The sequence below is a fragment of the Oryctolagus cuniculus genome, chromosome 11 (genome assembly GCF_964237555.1).
Source record: "Oryctolagus cuniculus chromosome 11, mOryCun1.1, whole genome shotgun sequence".
NCBI lineage: Eukaryota > Metazoa > Chordata > Mammalia > Lagomorpha > Leporidae > Oryctolagus > Oryctolagus cuniculus.
The window spans coordinates 22,424,125-22,442,455 of record NC_091442.1 but is presented as its reverse complement, the minus strand read 5'-3'; the positions used below and the strand labels follow the sequence as shown (position 1 = coordinate 22,442,455).

General features: G+C 48.2%; 1 protein-coding gene across 1 annotated transcript in view; it reads left to right on the top strand.

Annotated features, from left to right (window-relative positions):
* Positions 1 to 336: 336 nt before the first annotated feature.
* Positions 337 to 18,331, top strand: part of PHF20 (PHD finger protein 20) — a 141,983-nt gene continuing 123,988 nt past the window's right edge. The window contains exon 1 of the mRNA XM_008255971.4: positions 337 to 500. The gene's annotated coding sequence lies outside the window, so the exon portion shown is untranslated. The remainder of the gene's footprint in view (positions 501 to 18,331) is intronic.

Below are 18,331 nucleotides of genomic sequence, written 5' to 3'. Positions count from 1 at the left end.
GTTGAAGAACCTGGTAGGAAGTCGAGGTGAGGATTCAGGTCTTAATGTAGAGGAAGAGGGAAAAGGATTTTGAGTATAGGATTGCTTTTGAAAAGCTTTGGGGTCCTATGGGGGAATTGTCATTTTGGAGAGGTGATAGTGGTCTACATCCTTGTGGCGCCGGTTTGGAGGTGACGGACAGCGTCTACACCCGGCCTTCGCGTGACCTCAGCAGTTACGGTTGAGGGCGGACTTCGCGTGTGTCCCGTGGACTGTCGGCCTGGTTTCCCGCGCGTCAGGGCAGTGGGCGTGGCCTGCTGGAACCGTCGCCACGGAAACTGGACGGGGCGGGGCCGAGGGCGGGGCAGCTGGAGCGCTGCGTCACCCGGTGGTGGCGATGGTGCGTGTGTGTGGGGGGCGGGGGATACGCTGGGCGCGTCCCTGGGGTCACGTGGTGCGCGGCACGCAGAGTCCTTCTGTCGGTTGGTCCTGGAGCGGCGCAGCAGGAGCGGGGCCGTGAGGTGAGCTCGCGGCGTGGCGCGGCGAGACGAAGCCGGCTGGCTGGGGCCGGGTCGGGCCGGGCCCGCGCCGCGCGCGCGCGCCGTTCGGGCGGGAGCGGTGACGGACGGCCCCGCTGCTCCGGTCCCCTGCCCGGCCCCGCTCCCCGCTTGCCTCCGCTTGCCCAGCCCTGAGGGAGGCCCGGGGACCGCTGCTGAAAGCGTGGCGGGCGTGCAAGCGGCGCCCAATGCCCAGGGCTGCCCGCGGGAGTGACGGTGGCCGCAGCCAATCAGCGCCGCCCGAGGGGGCTGGGCCGTGGGGTGCGGGCCCGGGGCGCGGAGCGGGCCGTGGGGGGGGGGTGGGGGAGTGGGGGGGTGGGGGGTTAGGGTTAGGAGCAGAGCCTGGGCGGTCTGGCCCCTGGGAGCCACCATCACCACCCGCTGTTGTTGCCTTGTGCTTTGAGGACGCGGTTTCTTTTATTGACTCATGTTATTCTGGGTAGCACGCCCCTTTCTCAAGACCCCGAATATGGGAGTGTCCCGTTTTCTGTAGTTTTTAAAAATCTGGGCCATGCACCCCCTTTTTCAGCTCGAACTCTGGAATTTTATCATAATTTCTAAAGCTCCCCAAACTGAGGGAGTACCTCATTTCCCCAGCCCCTCAAACTGGGCGCACAGTTCCTGTTTCACGATTCCTTCCAATCTGAATACGCACTGTTTCTAATTTGGAGGTTCACCTCGTTACCAGGTCCCTCAAATATGGGATCAGTCACCAGAGTTTTGGGATATACTCCAAGGAGTAGTCGTTTGTTTCTGGCCCCAAATCTGAGAACATGTTTTCCAGAATTTCTTAAGTTTAGGGATTATTTCCTTTCCTCAGCCCTTCAAATCTGGGGGTGCACCTCATTTCTAGAGTCTATAAAAAATGGGATCCATGCCCTAAAGTTTGTGAGCTCGTATTTCCAGTTTCATAAATAAGGGAGTTTGCTGCCTCTTCTAGTTACTGTGTTCTTGGGGTTAACACCTTTTTCAAGAGAGACTGATTTTCATATCTGAGAGAGTGTTTCCTGTGTCCTCCGGATGTTCAAAATGCACCCCTTGTAGTTACACGACCTCTGGGATGTGGCTGCCTTCCTGGTTCTGCATACAGCTGGTGTGCACAGCTTCTTCCCCAGTTCATTCTCAGGTGGTTCTTGGGCCTGCCTTCCTACCTCTCTGGCTTTTTGCCATCCAGGGTAGCTTCTTTCCTTCCATTCCTTCCCTCTTTGGAGCCGCATTTCCCTTTAGGTGCTCTCCGGTCTGGTCAGGGCACCCATTTCCTCTTCCTGTCTCTTTTCAGCATAGCACTTTCTCTCTGCGTCTGTGGCTTTTTTTCTGTGCACACTTCCTATAGTCAGACCTGATGAATATCCCCACTTCCATCCCAGGATCCCTCTTCAAAGGGTGCCTGCACATGTGTTTGCTATGTCTAATCTATCTTTCCTCTGCGGACAGCCCTCTTCTCTCGGCTTACTACATCCCCAGGCTGTTTGTTTGTTTGTTTGTTTGTTTCTCATTCCCTTTGGAAACTGAGCTGCTTGTTGAGTGGCTATAGAGATCTCCTTCTCTCTTCCCCTTTTGTGGAGGTGGCCTTAAATCCAGGCCTGCCTGGCCTCCCAGCGCTGGAGTCAAATGAAAGGAAAACCTCTGCATTACTTTGGTTATTCATAGGATAATTAGTCCTCCTGGTGGTTTGCTTCTGTCAGATTCTGGTTAGGTTGGTTTCATTTTCTCTGCTTTATCTACCGGTATTAAGTAAAAAAAAATACCCTCGAGATTTTTCTAGTTTTGTATTGCTTCTAGCCCTTAAGTTTCTTTCCTATCTTGGCTTTCTTCCTTTTATCGAGAAAATAAGTCACTTGAAGGAATTTTCTTGGACACTCTTTGTTCTGGTCCTTTTTATGCGAGAGGGGGATAGATATTTTTCCCTCCCTGTCATCCTCTCCAGTATCTGCCAATCCTTACCTTTACCTACTTTCAAGTCTGCAGATATCTGGGACTTCTTGTCTCTTAAGAGCCTCCCAGTAGGTTCTTTCTTTTGTATTTCCCTCTGCCTTTCCAGATCTTTCTAGGGGGCTTCTTAGCCTGAACTCCCAACCAGATTAATTTCTTCACAGCTGGAATCTCAAGTGCTTTGGGGATAATGACACCTCTGACCTTTCTCTCTTTGGGGAAGTACTTGAATGCGCAGCTGTGTGAGGCCTCAGTGGGGGAGAGTTTGGGTCTGAGAAGCTCCACCAGTAGGACAAGGCAGGAAAATACTGCATTTTCAGGACCGCATCCTTCTGAATCTCATTTGGAAGCTGGATGCTTGCCAAGCACCTGCTTCTTAGGGATGCTGGGGGATTTAATGATACTTCCAGGAACCTGTAGGAATTAATGGGGCTTGTGGAGAATTGCTCTGAACTCAGTGTTGGAACCTGAATAAAATTAATTGTCATTGTATTTTCAGAATAACTAAGGTATTCTATACATGAAAGCCCTGGAAGTAAGTTGTGTTATTTCAGGAAGTGAAACAGATCACACACTGAGATCATATGGTCATTAGTAAGTACTAAATTTATAAAAAACATTGGAGGTCTAAGAAGTACCTAATAAAATATGGTGTGCTGAAAATAAACAGGAACTTTGTCTTTTTATTTGACTGTTAGATATTTTATCTGTGTCCTGCCTATAACACCTCCTTAAAGTATTCAGTTTCAGTGTTTCTCAAACTTGAATGTGCTTGGAGGTCTTGATAAAATGCTGATTCTGATTTGGTAGATCTGCACTAGGGCCCAGGTATCTGCATTTCTAATTTGTAGGTGGAGCTAATGTTACTCATCTAGGCTTTGAGTAGTGAGGTTCCATATACAAAGCCAAAGATTTCTCTGAAAATAGGAAGAAGGCAGTTAGCTTTATGCTGGTGTAATGCTTTTCCATTTTTTCCTTTATCCAGACACACATTCCTTTTTTTGTTTTAAGATTATTTTATTTATTCGAAAGGCAGAGGTACAGAGTGAGAAGAAATAGATATCTTCCATCTGCTGGCTCATCCCCCAAATGGCCATGACAGCCAGGGCTGGGCCAGGCTGAAGCCAGGAGCTTCATTTGGGTTCCCCACTTGGGTGCAGGGGCCCAAAGACTTATTTATTTGCAAGGGGCCCAAAGACTTGGGCCATCTTATACTGCTTTTCTAGGTGCACTAGCTGGGAACTGGATCAAAAGTGGAGCAGCCCGGACTCCATCCGGCACCCATTTGGGTTGCTGGCATTGCAGGTGGTGGCTCAACCTATTATACCACAGTGCTGTCTGCATATCCAGATATACATCCTTTAAAGTTTATGTAAGGCCAGCCCCTTCTGAAGACTATTAATTATACTTATTTAATTATTCTAACATTTAGCTTTTTTTTTTTTTTTAAGATTTATTTGAAAGGCAGAGTTAGAGAGAGAGAGGGAAAGACAGAATTTTCTGTCTGCTGGTTCACTTCCCAAATTGCTGCTGCAGTGGCCAAGGGTGTGCCAAAGCCAAAGCCAGGAGCCAGGAGCTTCATTTGCATCTCCCATGTGGGCGCAGGGGCCCAAGCATGTGGGCCATCTTCCGCTGCTTTCCTGGGTGCATTAGGGAGCTGGATGGACTTGTCTGGTTTTCTGGGTTTTGGAACTGGGCCTTGGAAAGGCCGAGGTAAAAGTAGGTGCCTGGATCCTGAATGGAAACTGCTGGCTTGTCTCCTAAGGGGTTGGTCCTCAAAGGCAGTGGTGGGGGGGTGCAGATGACAGAGGACATTCTTTGGTGGGGATCATGGCTTACCTATTTGTACTTACCTTGTTAATTCTCTGTGGTTTTCCTTTTCTTTTTCTTTTCTTTTCTTTTCTTTTCTTTTCTTTTCTTTTCTTTTCTTTTCTAGATTTATTTATTTGAAAAGAAGTTACAGAGAGGCAGAGGCAGATAGAGAGAGAGAGAAGGAGAGGTCTTCCATTTGCTGGTTCACTCTCCAAATGGCCTCGATAGCCAGAGCTAAGCTAATCTGAAGCCAGGAGCCTGGGTTTCCCACGTGGATGCAGGGGCCCATGGACTTGGGCCATCCTCCACTGCTTTCCCAGGCACATTAGCAGGGAGCTAGATTGGAAGTGGAACAGCTGGGACTTGAACTGGTTACCCATATGGGATGCCAGCACTTCAGGTGCGGCTTTACCCACTGTGCCATAGTCCTGACCCCAATAGTTTTCCTTTCTGAATATCTTGAGATCCTCTGTACCTGTTTCCCTGACTGTCACCTGTCATAGTCCTTTTCCAGCATGATCCTATTCCCAGCTCTAATCAGGACAGCCTTGATTGTCCATTTGTCCCTGGCCCTTCCTTTCCCTCTCCCTCCCTCACGTGAATGTCGGATCATTTTCAGTAACCGATTTGATCTGGATTTGGCTCTAGTCCCAACTTTTCCACTGAACGTGAGACTTCAGGCAAGTCACTTAACACTGCCACTGGGCTGCCTCCCCGTTTGTAAAATGAGGGACTGAGGGACTGATTATATCCGAGGTCTGCTCTGCTCTGGGTCTTTGTCAGTGCCTTGCTTAGAAACCCAGTTGTCTGTGGGAGCTCATAGCAGATCTGATTTCCTTCACGTGCTCTGTTGGGCAGTCTGCCAGTCATTGCCTTGTCCGCATCAACTTCTGCCACTGTCCTTTCCTAGCCGAGGCGGCCAACTTGGCCTCACACCCAACTTCAGCATTCTTCTGACTCCATGTCCTCTGCAGTTCTAGGCTGTATTTCATTCAGAACTGCCTAAAAATTCTCCCAGAGGTCTTGAGTTCTCTGTTCAATGTTTTCTCCTTCCCTGCATCACTGAGAGAGAGGCTGTATTTTGTATACAAACTACATTTACTATTAAGTACTCTTATCTGATAGGTATTTTAAAAAGGTCTTCCCCCCTCCACACCCAGCTTTCTTTTTGCTTTGAATTAGTACCGAGGTAGCAGAAAATGTTTTTATTTTTAAAAACATGATTGTTTAAGGCACAGAGAGAGGAAGGCCAAGAACTCCCATCTGTTGGTTCACTCCCCAAATGCTGACCACAGCCAGGACTAGGCCAGCCAAAGCTGGAAGCCAGGAATTCAGTCCAGAATTCCTCCCATGCCTCCCACAGGGCTGGTAGGAATCCAGTTATTTGAGTCATTGCTGCTGCAGTCTCTGCATTTGCAGGAAGTTGGAGTCAGGAGCCAGAGACAGGTATGGAGCCCAGATAATCTGAAATGAGACACAAGCATTTTAATGTGCCTGGTAGTTGTGGTTTAAAGGGGAAGTAGGTATTTTGCCTTTGGCTGGAATTGGGAAACTGAGGTGCAATGCTTTTAGACCCCTTTCCCTAAAATCTCCCATATCTCTAGGAATCAGCTACCTGGTTACTTCTTCCTGGATTTTAAAGGTGATTAAAATTGGTCGGTGCCGTGACTCAATAGGCTAATCTGCCGCCTGTGGCACTGGCACACTGGGTTCTAGTCCCAGTTGCCCCTCTTCCAGGCCAGCTCTCTGCTGTGGCCCGGGAGTGCAGTGGAGGATGGCCCAAGTGCTTGGCCCTGCACTCATGTGGGAGACCAGGAAAAGCACCTGGCTCCTGCCATCGGATCAGCGCGGTGCACCGGCAGCAGCAGCCATTGGGGGTTGAACCAACGGCAAAAGGAAGACCTTTCTCTCTGTCTCTCTCTCTCACTGTCCACTCTGCCTGTCCAAAAAAAAAAAAAAAAAAAAAGATGTCAATGCTGCCTAGAAATAGGGGCTCAAAGGTGTATTTTACCTCCTGAATTTTGTCCCCTTCCTCTTCTTAGGAAGTAATATGGAGGATGTGTACTTTTTTTTTTCTTTTTAAAGATTTATTTATTTATTTGAAAGGCAGAGTTACAGAGAGGCAGAGACAGAGGGAGAGAGAGAGGTCTTGCATCCGCTGGTTCACTCCTCCAATGGCCACAATGGCCAGAGCTGGGCTGATTCAAAGCTAGGAGCCAGGAGCCAGGAGCCAGGAGCCAGGAGCTTCTTCTGGGTCTTCCCCTGGGTGCAGGACTTGGGCTATTCTTCTGCTTTCCCAGGCCAGAACAGAGAGCTGGATTGGAAGTGGGGCAGGCCGGCGCCGCGGCTCACTAGGCTAATCCTCCGCCTTGCGGCGCCGGCACACTGGGTTCTAGTCCCAGTCGGGGTGCTGGATTCTGTCCCGGTTGCCCCTCTTCCAGGCCAGCTCTCTGCTGTGGCCAGGGAGTGCAGTGGAGGATGGCCCAAGTCCTTGGGCCCTGCACCCCATGGGAGACCAGGATAAGTACCTGGCTCCTGCCATTGGATCAGCACGGTGCGCCAGCCGCAGCGTGCTGGCCGTGGCGGCCATTGTAGGGTGAGCCAACGGCAAAGGAAGACCTTTCTGTCTCTCTCTCACTGTCCACTCTGCCTGTCAAAAAAAAAAAAAAAAAAGGAAGTGGGGCAGCTGTGATTCGAACCGGTACCCATATGGGATGCTGGCACTGCAGGCGGCAGCTTTAACTGCTATGCCACAGAACTGGCCCTACCCTTTTTTTTTTTTTTTTAAGATTTATTTACTTATTTGAAAGAGTTAGAGAGAGAGAGAGAGAGAGAGAAAGAAAGAAATATCTTCCATCTGTTGGTTCATTCCCCAAGTAACCACAACAGCCAGAGCCAAAGCCAAGAGCCAGGAGCTTCCTCTGGGTCTCCCATGTGTGTGGCAGGGTCCCAAGCACTTGTGCCTTTGTCTGATGCTTTCCCCAGGTCATCAGCAGGGAACTGGATCAGAAGTAGGGCAACCAGGACACCAGCCAGCGCCCATATGGATTGCAGGCGGCAGCCTTGCCAGCTACGCTACGATACTGGATGCACATTTTTAAATAAAATTTTTCAATAAATTTAAATTTTTTAAATAATTTATTTTATTTGAAAGTCAGAGAGATGAAAGGGACATAAGTGATTGCTGTTTCACTCCCAAAATACCTGCAACAACTGGGGCCAGGCCAGGCTGAAGCCGGAAGCCTAGAACTCCATCCTGGTCTCCCACATAGGTAGCAGGAAGCCTAGTACTTGAGCCATCTCCTGTTGCCTGCCAAGGTGCACATTAACAGAAAGTTGGAATTGGGACTTAAGCCCAAGTACTATGATATGGGATGTGAGCATTCTAAGCAGCGTCTTAACTGCTGCACTAAACACTTACCGCACATTTTTCTTTGTTTCTTTTAATAAGGATTTATTTGTTTATTTGAAAGGCAGAATTACAGAAAGAGAGAGGGAGAGACAGAAAAGTTTTTCATCTGCTGGTTCATTCCTCAAAAGGCTGCAATAGCCAGGACTGGACCATTCTGAAGCGAAAAGCCAGGAACTTCTTACAGGTCTCCCGCGTGGGCACAGGGGCTCCAGCACTTGGGCCATTATCCACTGCTTTCCCAGGTGCTTTAGCAGGGAATTGGAAGTGACGCAGCTTGGACACATGTGGGATGCCGGCCTTGCAGGCTGCAATGTAACTTGCTATGCTACAAAACATTCTTTGAGCCAAAATATTGTATGTTTAGTCACTCTTCTGGATTGGATTATAAGCTGGGGTAAAGAAGTGGGTGCTGTCTTACTGCCTACAGGTTTATTTCTTTATTTTTAGTGAGAACAGCCCCCCCCCTTTAAGTTTTATTCATTTTTATTTGTTTGAAAGGCAGAACACTGAGGGGGAGAAGAGGAAGTGGGAGTGAGCTCCTGTCTGCTGGTTGACTCCCTAAAATGCCCATGACAGCCTGGACTGGGTTGGGTGGTAGGAACCCAGTTAGTTGAGCCCTTACCACTGCCTCCTTGGATCTGCATTAACAGGAAGCTGGAGTCAGGAGTTGGAGGCAGGTATTGAACCCAGAGAGTGTATTACAGAATGTGGATGTCCCAACCAGGAGTCCAAACACCCATCTCAATTTGGTTCTCATAGGTTCTTGACTGACTAACCATAGGATAACTTGATAACATGTGGTAATCAAAATTGAAACTCTGATTTGTAGTAATACTTTCTTTTTTTTTTTTTTTTTTTTTTTGACAGGTAGAGTGGACAGTGAGAGAGACAGAGAGAAAGGTCTTCCTTTTTTTGCCGTTGGTTCACCCTCCAATGGCCGCCGCGGCCGGCACACCGCGGCCGGCGCACCGCGCTGATCCGATGGCAGGAGCCAGGAGCCAGGTGCTTTTCCTGGTCTCCCATGGGGTGCAGGGCCCAAGCACCTGGACCATCCTCCACTGCACTCCCGGGCCACAGCAGAGAGCTGGCCTGGAAGAGGGGCAACTGGGACAGAATCCGGCGCCCCGACCGGGACTAGAACCCGGTGTGCCGGCGCCGCTAGGCGGAGGATTAGCCTAGTGAGCCGCGGCGCCGGCCTGTAGTAATACTTTCACAACTTTGGTATATCCTGGGCTAGGTCCAGTTGTAGTTTGCTTTCTTTGGCTAAATAATGAAAGTAATAGGCCTGCAAAAATTCTGTAAAATTTTAAGAGCCTGGTATGAGTCACCAAGTGCAAATAGGGGAGTTATATGAAAGGGAGACAGAGCTTGATTTGGTGAACTTTGGGAAAGAGGGAGAGGTGGGACCTAGAGAAGGATTTAAAATGGAGTTTTTACTTCATGACAGTTTATCCCATGCCTGGGATTTTAAAGGCTGACTCCCAGGCATCTTAGATAAGTACAGTAGTTAAACTCTCTGTCCAAGTAGAGACCTGATTTTCAAGAAGTCTGTTTCCTACTTGGTAAAGGTCCATGGGTGGATGGATTGATACGCCTTCCTTGCTTGTACCTGTGCACAGGTGTTGGAATTTCTAGGTTGTAGAACCCTGTCCTGGAACTTTAAGGATTTTGCAATAATGATAGCCATAGCTAATGTTTTTGGAGCACTCTGATGTCATTGAATCCTCATAGCTGGTTTATTATCCCCTCTAACTGAGGGGAAACTGAGACTAAGTAACTTGCCTGCGGTCATTTAGCTAAAAACCAGAGCCTGGGTGCAGTTCGGGTTTTGTTGCCTCTAGTTCTAGTGCTTTTTTTTTTTTTTTGACAGGCAGAGTGGACAGTGAGAGAGAAAGACAGAGAGAAAGGTCTTCCTTTTTTTTGCCCTTGGTTCACCCTCCAATGGCCGCCACAGCTGGCGCACTGCGGCCAGCGCACCGCGCTGATCCGAAGCCAGGAGCCAGGTACTTATCCTGGTCTCCCATGGGGTGCAGGGCCCAAGCACTTGGGCCATCTTCCACTGCACTCCCTGGCCACAGCAGAGAGCTGGCCTGGAAGAGGGGCAACCAGGACAGAATCCGGTGCCCCAACTGGGACTAGAACCCGGTGTGCCGGCGCTGCAAGGCGGAGGATTAGCCTAGTGAGCCGCGGCGCCAGCCTCTAGTGCTCTTACCGCCTCTGTCCACAGCTACTTTACATTTTTTCTAGCAGGGGTAGGGAAAGTCTGGCTCATGGGCTGCTTAAGGCCTGCAAAATCATTTGGTCCAGACCTGCCAAGGTAACTGCAGGCAGGACTCAAAATTCAATAAATTTTTATAGCAGGCTAATTTTTTTTTTTTTTAATTTTTTGACAGGCAGAGTGGACAGTGAGAGAGAGAGACAGAGAGAAGGGTCTTCCTTTGTCATTGGTTCACCCTCCAATGGCCGCCGCGGCTGGTGCACTGTGGCTGGCGCACCGCGCTGATCCGAAGCCAGGAGCCAGGTACTTATCCTGGTCTCCCGTGGGGTGCAGGGTCCAAGCACTTGGGCCATCCTCCACTGTACTCCCTGGCCACAGCAGAGAGCTGGCCTGGAAGAGGGGCAACCGGGACAGAATCCGGCGCCCCAACCGGGACTAGAACCCAGTGTGCCAGCGCCTTAAGGCAGAGGATTTAGCAGGCTAATTTTTAAGTGGATAATTTTGAATGGCCTATGAATGGTGTTAAAAATATCCACATGGCCCTTGGCAGAAAAAAGGTTCCCCACCCCTGCTGGGTTTGAATAAATTACTTTAATTACAGAATCAAACAGGTGGCAGCCTGGAACTCAGAGCTGAGGCACTTTGCCACCCTCACTTCAGGTTTCATTCCTGACCATGCAAATGTTCTTTAACTGTAGAATCCTTGCAGCACAAGCCGCCTCTTTCCTGTCAGTCTGTCTTTCCTTCCCTCCCTCCCTCCTACCTTCTTTTTTCAGTGTTTTGTGTGGTAAAATACACATAAAATTTACCAGCTTAACCATTTATATATATATATATATAGATTTATTCATTTATTTGAGAGGCAGAGTTATAGACAGAGAGAGGAAGAGCCACAGGGAAAGATCTTTGAAGTTCACTCCCCAAATGGCTACAACAACTGGAACTGAGCGCATCAGGAGCCCAGAGCCTCTTTCAGGTCTTCCACGTGGGTGCAGGGGCCCAAGCACTTGAGCTGTTTTTCACTGCTTTCCCAGGCACATTAACAGGGAGCTGGATTGGAAGTGGGACAGCTGGGAATTGAACCAGTGCCCATGTGGGATGCCGGTGCCTTAGGTCATAGCTTAACTGGCTGTGCTACAGCGCCAGCCCCTTTTTCTGCCTTTTTTGAGGCTTGTGGACATGGCTGGATTGGGTTGCTTGATTGTCCTTGGTCCTATGAAGAGGTGCTTGCAGTATAGTGTGTTTGGATGAGTAGGAAATTGGTTATGCTGTGACTCCGGGACACTTTAATATCTGCAATACGGAAGGCAAGATAGTTACAAAGGCTGCCTTTCATGTCCAGGCTGCATGTCATGTGGTAAGCACCCGGGATTTAGAGTCAGAATGCCTGAATTTGAGTTTCAGCAGCTGCCACTCTCTGTGGCCACATGTAACTTGGGCATGTGGTTAAACCACTGACCTCTCACTGTGGAATGGACATTGGAGGCAAATGTTCCAGTATGGCAAGTTACTTGACATAACTGGACTTTGGGTTCCTCTGACAAGTGTTTTCATAGCTGCCTCACATTGATCATTGGCAGTCTCAGAAATATTACTCTGCTAACTGAAACATGGGAATAAGAAAAACCAGTTTATATGGTTATCAAAGTTTGATAATCCACAAAGAATTGAGTGTGTGTGTGTGTATTTTGTTTTTCATCTTACAAAATGTAAATTCCCTCCATCGGGTTGGGAAGAGAGAGGAAAAAAAATTCATCCCATGGGCTGTGGTTGTTTATGTCTGTTTCATCCATCACTTTATCAGTAGTGTCCATCAGAGATAAATGGTCAGTTTTTCTTCCTTGTTTTCACATGGAAAATCTTAATAGTAATCTGGTAATAACATTGGTGTTCAAGTATCCCAAAGGCCTTGCTTTTAAAAGCCATATAGGGGCCAACGTTTGGCCTAGCAGCTAAGATACTGGTTAAGAAGCTGTTTCCCACATCAGAGTATTTGTGTTTCTGGGTTCCATTACTGGCTCTGGCTGCTGCTGCTTTTTTTTTTTTTTTTTTTTTTAATTAATTTATTTGAAAGGCAGAGTTAGGAGAAAGACTTTCAATTGCCAGTTCACTCCCCAAATGGCCTCAAGGACTAGGGCTGGGCCAGGCTGAAGCCAGAACTTCATTTGGGGGTCTCCCATGTAGGTCTCAGGGGTCCAAGCATTTGGGCCATCTTCTGCTGCTTTTCCAGGTGCATTAGCAGGGAGCTGTGGCTTTTTTTTTTTTTTTTTTAAGATTTATTTATTTTACTTGAAAGAGTTACACAGAGAGAAGGAGAGAGAGAGAGAGAGCCTCCCATCCACGGATTCACTCCCCATTTGGCTGCAACGACCAGAGCTGTGCTGATCCGAAGCCAGGAGATTCTTCCAAGTCTCCCATGCAGGTGCAGGGACCCAAGGGCTTGGGCCATCTTCTGTTGCTTTCCCAGGCCATAGCAGGGAGCAGTATAGGAAGTGGAGCAGCCGGGACTCGAACCCGTGCCCATATGGGATGTCAGCACTGCAGGCGGCGGCTTTACCCGCTCTGCCACAGTGCTGGCCCCAGGGAGCTGTTTTTGAAGTGGAGCAGCCAAGACTTGAACAGGCTTCCCATATGGTCTACAGGAGGCAGCTTAAACCACTGCACCACACTTGGTCCCTGGCTCTGGCTTCTGATTCTACTTCTTGCTAATGCAGACTTTGGGAGGCAGAGGCAGTGGTGATGATTCGTGTAGTTGGGATCCTGCTACTTACCTGGAAGACCTGGATTAAATTCGTGGCTTCCAGCTCTTCCCAGCATTTGGGTAATGAAGCAATGGATAGGAGGTCTCTCTCTTTATCTATCTCTCTAAAAAAAAAAAAGAAGAAGAAGAAGAAAAATTATTTTGAAGGAAGTTCTGCTGCTCAAATCTCAGGTCTTGAGTCTGGTATTTGGTGCAGGGGTTAAGATGCCACCCAGGATGCCTGCATCCCATATTGGAGTGCCTGGGTTCCAGTCCTGACTCTGCTTCTGATTCCAGCTTCCTGCTAATATGCACCCTGGGAGGCAGCAGACTGTGGGTGAAGTACTTGGGTCCCTATCACCCTCATGGGAGACCAGGATTGAGTTCCTGGGTCCTGGTTTCTGCTTGGTCCAGCCGTGGGTTTTGCAGGCATTTGTGGAAATGAACCAGTGTATAGAAGAGCTTTCTGTGTCGGTCTCTTTTTTTTTTTTTTTAAGATTTATTTATTTATTTGCAAGTCAGAGTTATACAGAGAGAGGAGAGAGAGAGAGAGAGAGAGAGAGAGAGAGAGAGAATGGGAGAGGTCTTGCATCCAATGGTTCACTCTCCAATTGGAGAGAGTCTGGAGCTGCGCCAATCTGAAGCCAGGAGCCAGGAGCTTCTTCCAGGTCTCCCACGTGGGTGCAGGGGCCCAAAGACTTGGGCCATTCTACACTGCTTTCCCAGGCCACAGCAGAGAGCTGTATTGGAAGTGGAGCAGCCGGGTCTCGAACCGGCGCCCATATGGGATGCCGGCGCTTCAGGCCAGGTTGTTAACCCGCTGCGCCACAGCGCCGGCCCCGGTCTCTGTTTTTTAAGTAAGTAAAGGTAAAATAATCCTAGTTTCTACACCTAAGTGGATAACCGTGGGCAAAAGTTACTTATTTACTTTAAATTTCTTGTTTACTCCTCCTCTGTAAAATGGAATACTATTGGGGGCTGACGTGGTGTAGTGGTTAAGCTACTGCCTGTGATGCTAGCCTTCCATATGGGTGCTGGTTTGAGTGCTGGCTGCTTGACTTCTGATCCAGCTCCCTGCTAATGTGCCTAGGAAAGCAGCAGAAGATGGCCCAAGGCCTTGGGCCTCTGCACCACATGGGAGACCAGGAAGAAGCACCTGGCTCCTGGCCTTGGACTGGCCTAGTTCCAGCCTTTGCGGCCATTTGGGGAGTGAACCAGTGGATGGAAGATCTCTCTCTCTCTCTCTAACTTTGCCTTTGAAACAAATAATAATTTTGTTTTTAAATGGGATACTACCACCAACTTCTCTGTGTTGGGAATGAGACATTTGTCAAGGATTTAGCATGTGGTAAATACTCCGTAAATGTTAGCCATTTCCTGGTTTTAATAATAAAGGCCAGAAATAAAAGTTAATATTTAAAGAATAAGGAAATTAATGGTCTATTAAATTTAATTTTTATATCTTTAAAATGTCACAGATATTGAAAGTGTTGTAATTCAAGAAAACATCTTTGGCAGCTGTATCAGATAATGGCTCCATCTTCAAATCATTTTCCTTTGTAATATGGTGATAAGAAATGTAATACGGTGGTACTTCAATTCAGAAATCATGTAAGAACAGCTAAGGTGTATTTAATAAAAAGAACCTCCCCTTCCCTCAAAAAGAGGTGGTATACAGAAAACTCACTGCAGAGCTAGACTCTGAAGTCCACAGCCTACAGACAAGCTGTACACTGGAGCCGCCAGTGACTGAAAACCCAGATAGAGCATTTCTTGGGCCTCAGGAACAAAATCAGTGTCTGTTTTCAGGTGCCTTCTTTCCTGGGCTTTGCCTTCCTCTGCCCCGAAGGAGCAATGACAGTGCCGTTATTCCAGTTGCCTTCCCCGGCATCTCACTTTGCACACTGCTCCATGTGGTCCTCTCCTTTAATCCCCACAACCCTTGATGTGGGTGATGCTGGTCTGTTTTTCTTTGCGTTTTGCCAACTTGAAAGAGCTGATATTATCTCGTCTAACCAGTATGGGACTGCTGTTTCAGGGCACTGTTAGCGGTGGGGGTGTGCCTGTGAGGAGCACATCCCCTCTTGGAGAGAGGAGGCTCACACATGCGGGTTCAGTACAGAGTGAGGAATGTGGTGACGCAGAGGTGGGTCAGGCTGCCGTGGAGAATGTAGGGGTGAGCAGCTGGCCCAGCAAGCCCTCTAGGGAGCTGCTGATGGCTGAGCCCAGTCCTGAAGCACCACAGAGCAAGCAGCTTGCTTGTGCGAAGGTCCTACAAATCAGAATCGCAAGGAGCTTAAGTGAGATAAGAGTGTACATGGGCTGCGAGAACGGGGATAACTGTGTGCCGTCTCTGTGTTGAGTAACTTTCACCTTCATGACACTTGGAAGGAGCTGCCAGTAGTGTTCCTGTCTTGCAGATGAGGAGCCTGAGGCTCATAGAAGAAATGACTTGTACAGCGTTATCTGGGAAATGGTGGAGCTGGGATCCCAGTGAGGACAGTCCCCGTCCAGGCTTTTTCTCCTAACCACTAGGTGCAGCTGCCCGTCTGCTAAGCTTGCCTGCTTCCCCCTTTTTAAGCGGTCATCTTTAGATTCCTGTCTGGTTTGATCCCTGATGGCCGTAATGGCCGTAATGCTGCCCTGAGTGTCTTGAGCTCCTGCTGTAGGGGAGTTACTGAGGGGTTTGAATACAGAGAAGTTTCATGACCTGGTTTACAGTATAGCAGTGGGACTGCTGTTTCGGGGCACTGTTTGTTGGCGGTTGGAGGTGCCTGTGAGGAGATGATCACCTCTTGGAGAGATGGGCTCACACAGGGAAGTTCCATGCAAAGTGAGGAACATTGTGACCCAGAGGCTCACCGTGTAGAAATCTTACTGTAGCCGCAATATGGAAGATTAGCAGCAGTGATGGTTGATTGGATTCAGACTGCTTGGGTTCTGCCTTGTCCCAAAACTTGTTAGTTTTCTTATTTGGGCCTCTTTTTGAACCTCAGTTATTAAATAGGAATAACAGTAATTGCTATAATCTGGATTAGAACTGATAGGGTTCTGAACTGGGCAGCTCTTTGGTGGCAATGGGAAACCTAAAAGTAGGTCCCACAAAACGGTGACTGAGTGGGAGGTGAAAGGTCAGGGTGCTGCCCATGTTGCTGGCTTGGCATGTTGGCTAATCTTGAGGGCTTAAACTGTGATGGGAGAAAAGGAGAAGAAGCTTGTAAGGGTAAGATGGTTAGCGTGGTGAGGTTGAGTAATGTGTCAAAGGTCATACAGCAAATACATTAGAGAGCCAAGCCTGGGCACCAGGCCATTTTCATTGCTTCTGGGAAGACCCACTGGTTTAAAAACTCATTCTCGGTCATTTGGAATGAGTCAATTCAACCTGTATTTGCTTGACAGCCTGAATTTTAATAGTGAATGAAAAAGCGTGGCTCTTGGAGAACACATTTCAAGTGTGTAGGAAGAAGGTAAGGGAATTTCTGAGGCTGATTTCTGTTCTCCCTCCCTCCCCACATCCCTGTCTGCAGCCTCCCCCCCTCTTTCCTTACCCTCTCAAGCAAAGTGGACTGATTTGGCTCTTTTAGTGTGAGTGGGGAAAGGGCCCTACTTGATCCAGCTTGTCCTTCCCCAGCACTGGTGATGAGATGTGTTACTGTCACTTGTGTTTTGAGTGCTGTTGGTTAATATTTCATCATAACATTGCCTGCCATCCTTGCAGCCTGTGTCCTTTTTGCTAGTGTACCACTATTACCATCATCATGCTGAATATTTATTGTTTACTGTGCTAAGTCCTTTCCATCCATTAACTCATGTATTTTTCACAGCCAGTCCAGGAGGTTGAGATATTTAATCCAACAACGATGGCCAGAATCTGAGTCTAAAATCTCTGCTCTCTTTCCAGAGCACTCCCTGGCCTTCCTTTGAGGGAGAACTGTTGGCCAAGAGGCCCTGTGGAGGCTTTCTCTGGGAGACATCAGTGTCTGGGTCTGTTGATTATGTTGATGCTTTTCCTAGGCAGTGGTGTGGGCTGCGGGAGTGTCTGCCTCTGGGCTCAGGGTGGGCCGTCTTTGCCTTCAGTACATTCCTTCTGCCTAAAATTCTTTTCCCCCAGATTTTTACATTTGTTGTCTCTTTGTCATTTTTTAAAAAGATTTATTTATTTATTTGAAAGAGTTACACCGAGAGAGAGGAGAGGCAGAGAGAGAGAGAGAGAGAAAGAGAGAGAGAGAGAGAAAGAGAGGTGGAGAGAGAGGTCTTCCATCCGCTGGTTCACTCCCCATTTGGCCGCAACGGCCAGAGCTGTGCCGATCCGAAGCCAGGAGCCAGGAGCTTCTTCCAGGTCTCCCACATGGGTGCAGGGGCCCAAAGACTTGGGTCATCTCCTACTGCTTTCCCAGGCCATACCAGAGAGCTGGATTGGAAGTGGAGCAGCTGGGTCTCGAACCGGCACCCATATAGGATGCTGGCACTTCAGGCCAGGGCCTTAACCCACTGTGCCACGGTGCTGGCCCCCTCTTTGTCATTTAGGTCTCAGTTTAGACCTTGGCTCTCCAGAGTGCCCTTTTTTAGCCTTACCTGAAATGATTGCTTAACATGTTCACATTATTTTGTTGTTACCCTACAGTGCTATCTTTGTGAGAAATTATATTTTGATGTATGTGTATCTTACACATCTGCTTTCCTCACTAGAGAACAGGAATGGGGGTGTCTGTCTCTTCTAGCACCTGGCACACAGTAGGCAATAAATGTTTGTTGAATGGAGAGCACATGAAGATTTAAACTGGTCTTTCTTCTGAGTGTCAATTCTAGAGGAGCTGCGCTGAGTTTAAAAGGTACCGTCACTCTTTAGCAGAGGTGGACTGGGAGCTGGCTGCTGGTGCGCACTGATGGGTTATCCCAACACCTCTTCTGTAGTATCTGTTGAATGGAATTTTGTTCCTCTAAACATGACCCAGAATTGACTGATTGAAAGCTCTTGTTCTATATCCATCCATCACTTTTTATTTTGAAGGTTTACTTATTTGAAAGTCAGAGTTACACAGAGAGAGAAGAGGCAGAGAGAGAGAGAGGGAGAGAGGTCTTCCATCCACTGGTTCACTCCCCAGATGGCCGCAATGGCCGGAGCTGCGCTGATCTGAAGCCAGGAGCCAGGAGCTTCTTCCGGGTCTCCCACATGGGTGCAGGGGCCCAAGGACTTGGGCCATCTTCTGTTGCTTTCCTAGGCCATAGCAGAGAGCTGGATCGGAAGAGGAGCAGCCGGGACTAGAACCAGCACTCATATGGGATGCCAGTACTTCAGGCCAGGGCTTTAACCCACTGCACCACAGTGCCAGGCCCCCCCCCCCCCCCCGCCCATCCATCACTTTTAATTCTTTATTGCTTTGAATCCTTATTCCCTCCTCTCATAGTACAATGGAATTGTTGGGGACAAGACCTCCAGTTGCCATGGCAACTCTTTCACCTTTCCCTAAATAAAACCCAAAGTCCTTCTCAGTACAACATTGACTGTAAATGTTTTATGAATTCCCAAAATTCTCTTGCCACTTATTGAATATATGCTTTGTGCTGGATATTGTTGTAGGTGTTTTGCAAACCTTTGTTATTTAATCCTTATAGGGATATTATCTCCATATGATAAGTGAAGAAAGAGAACTCACAGATGTAGACCATAAATAAGCTTG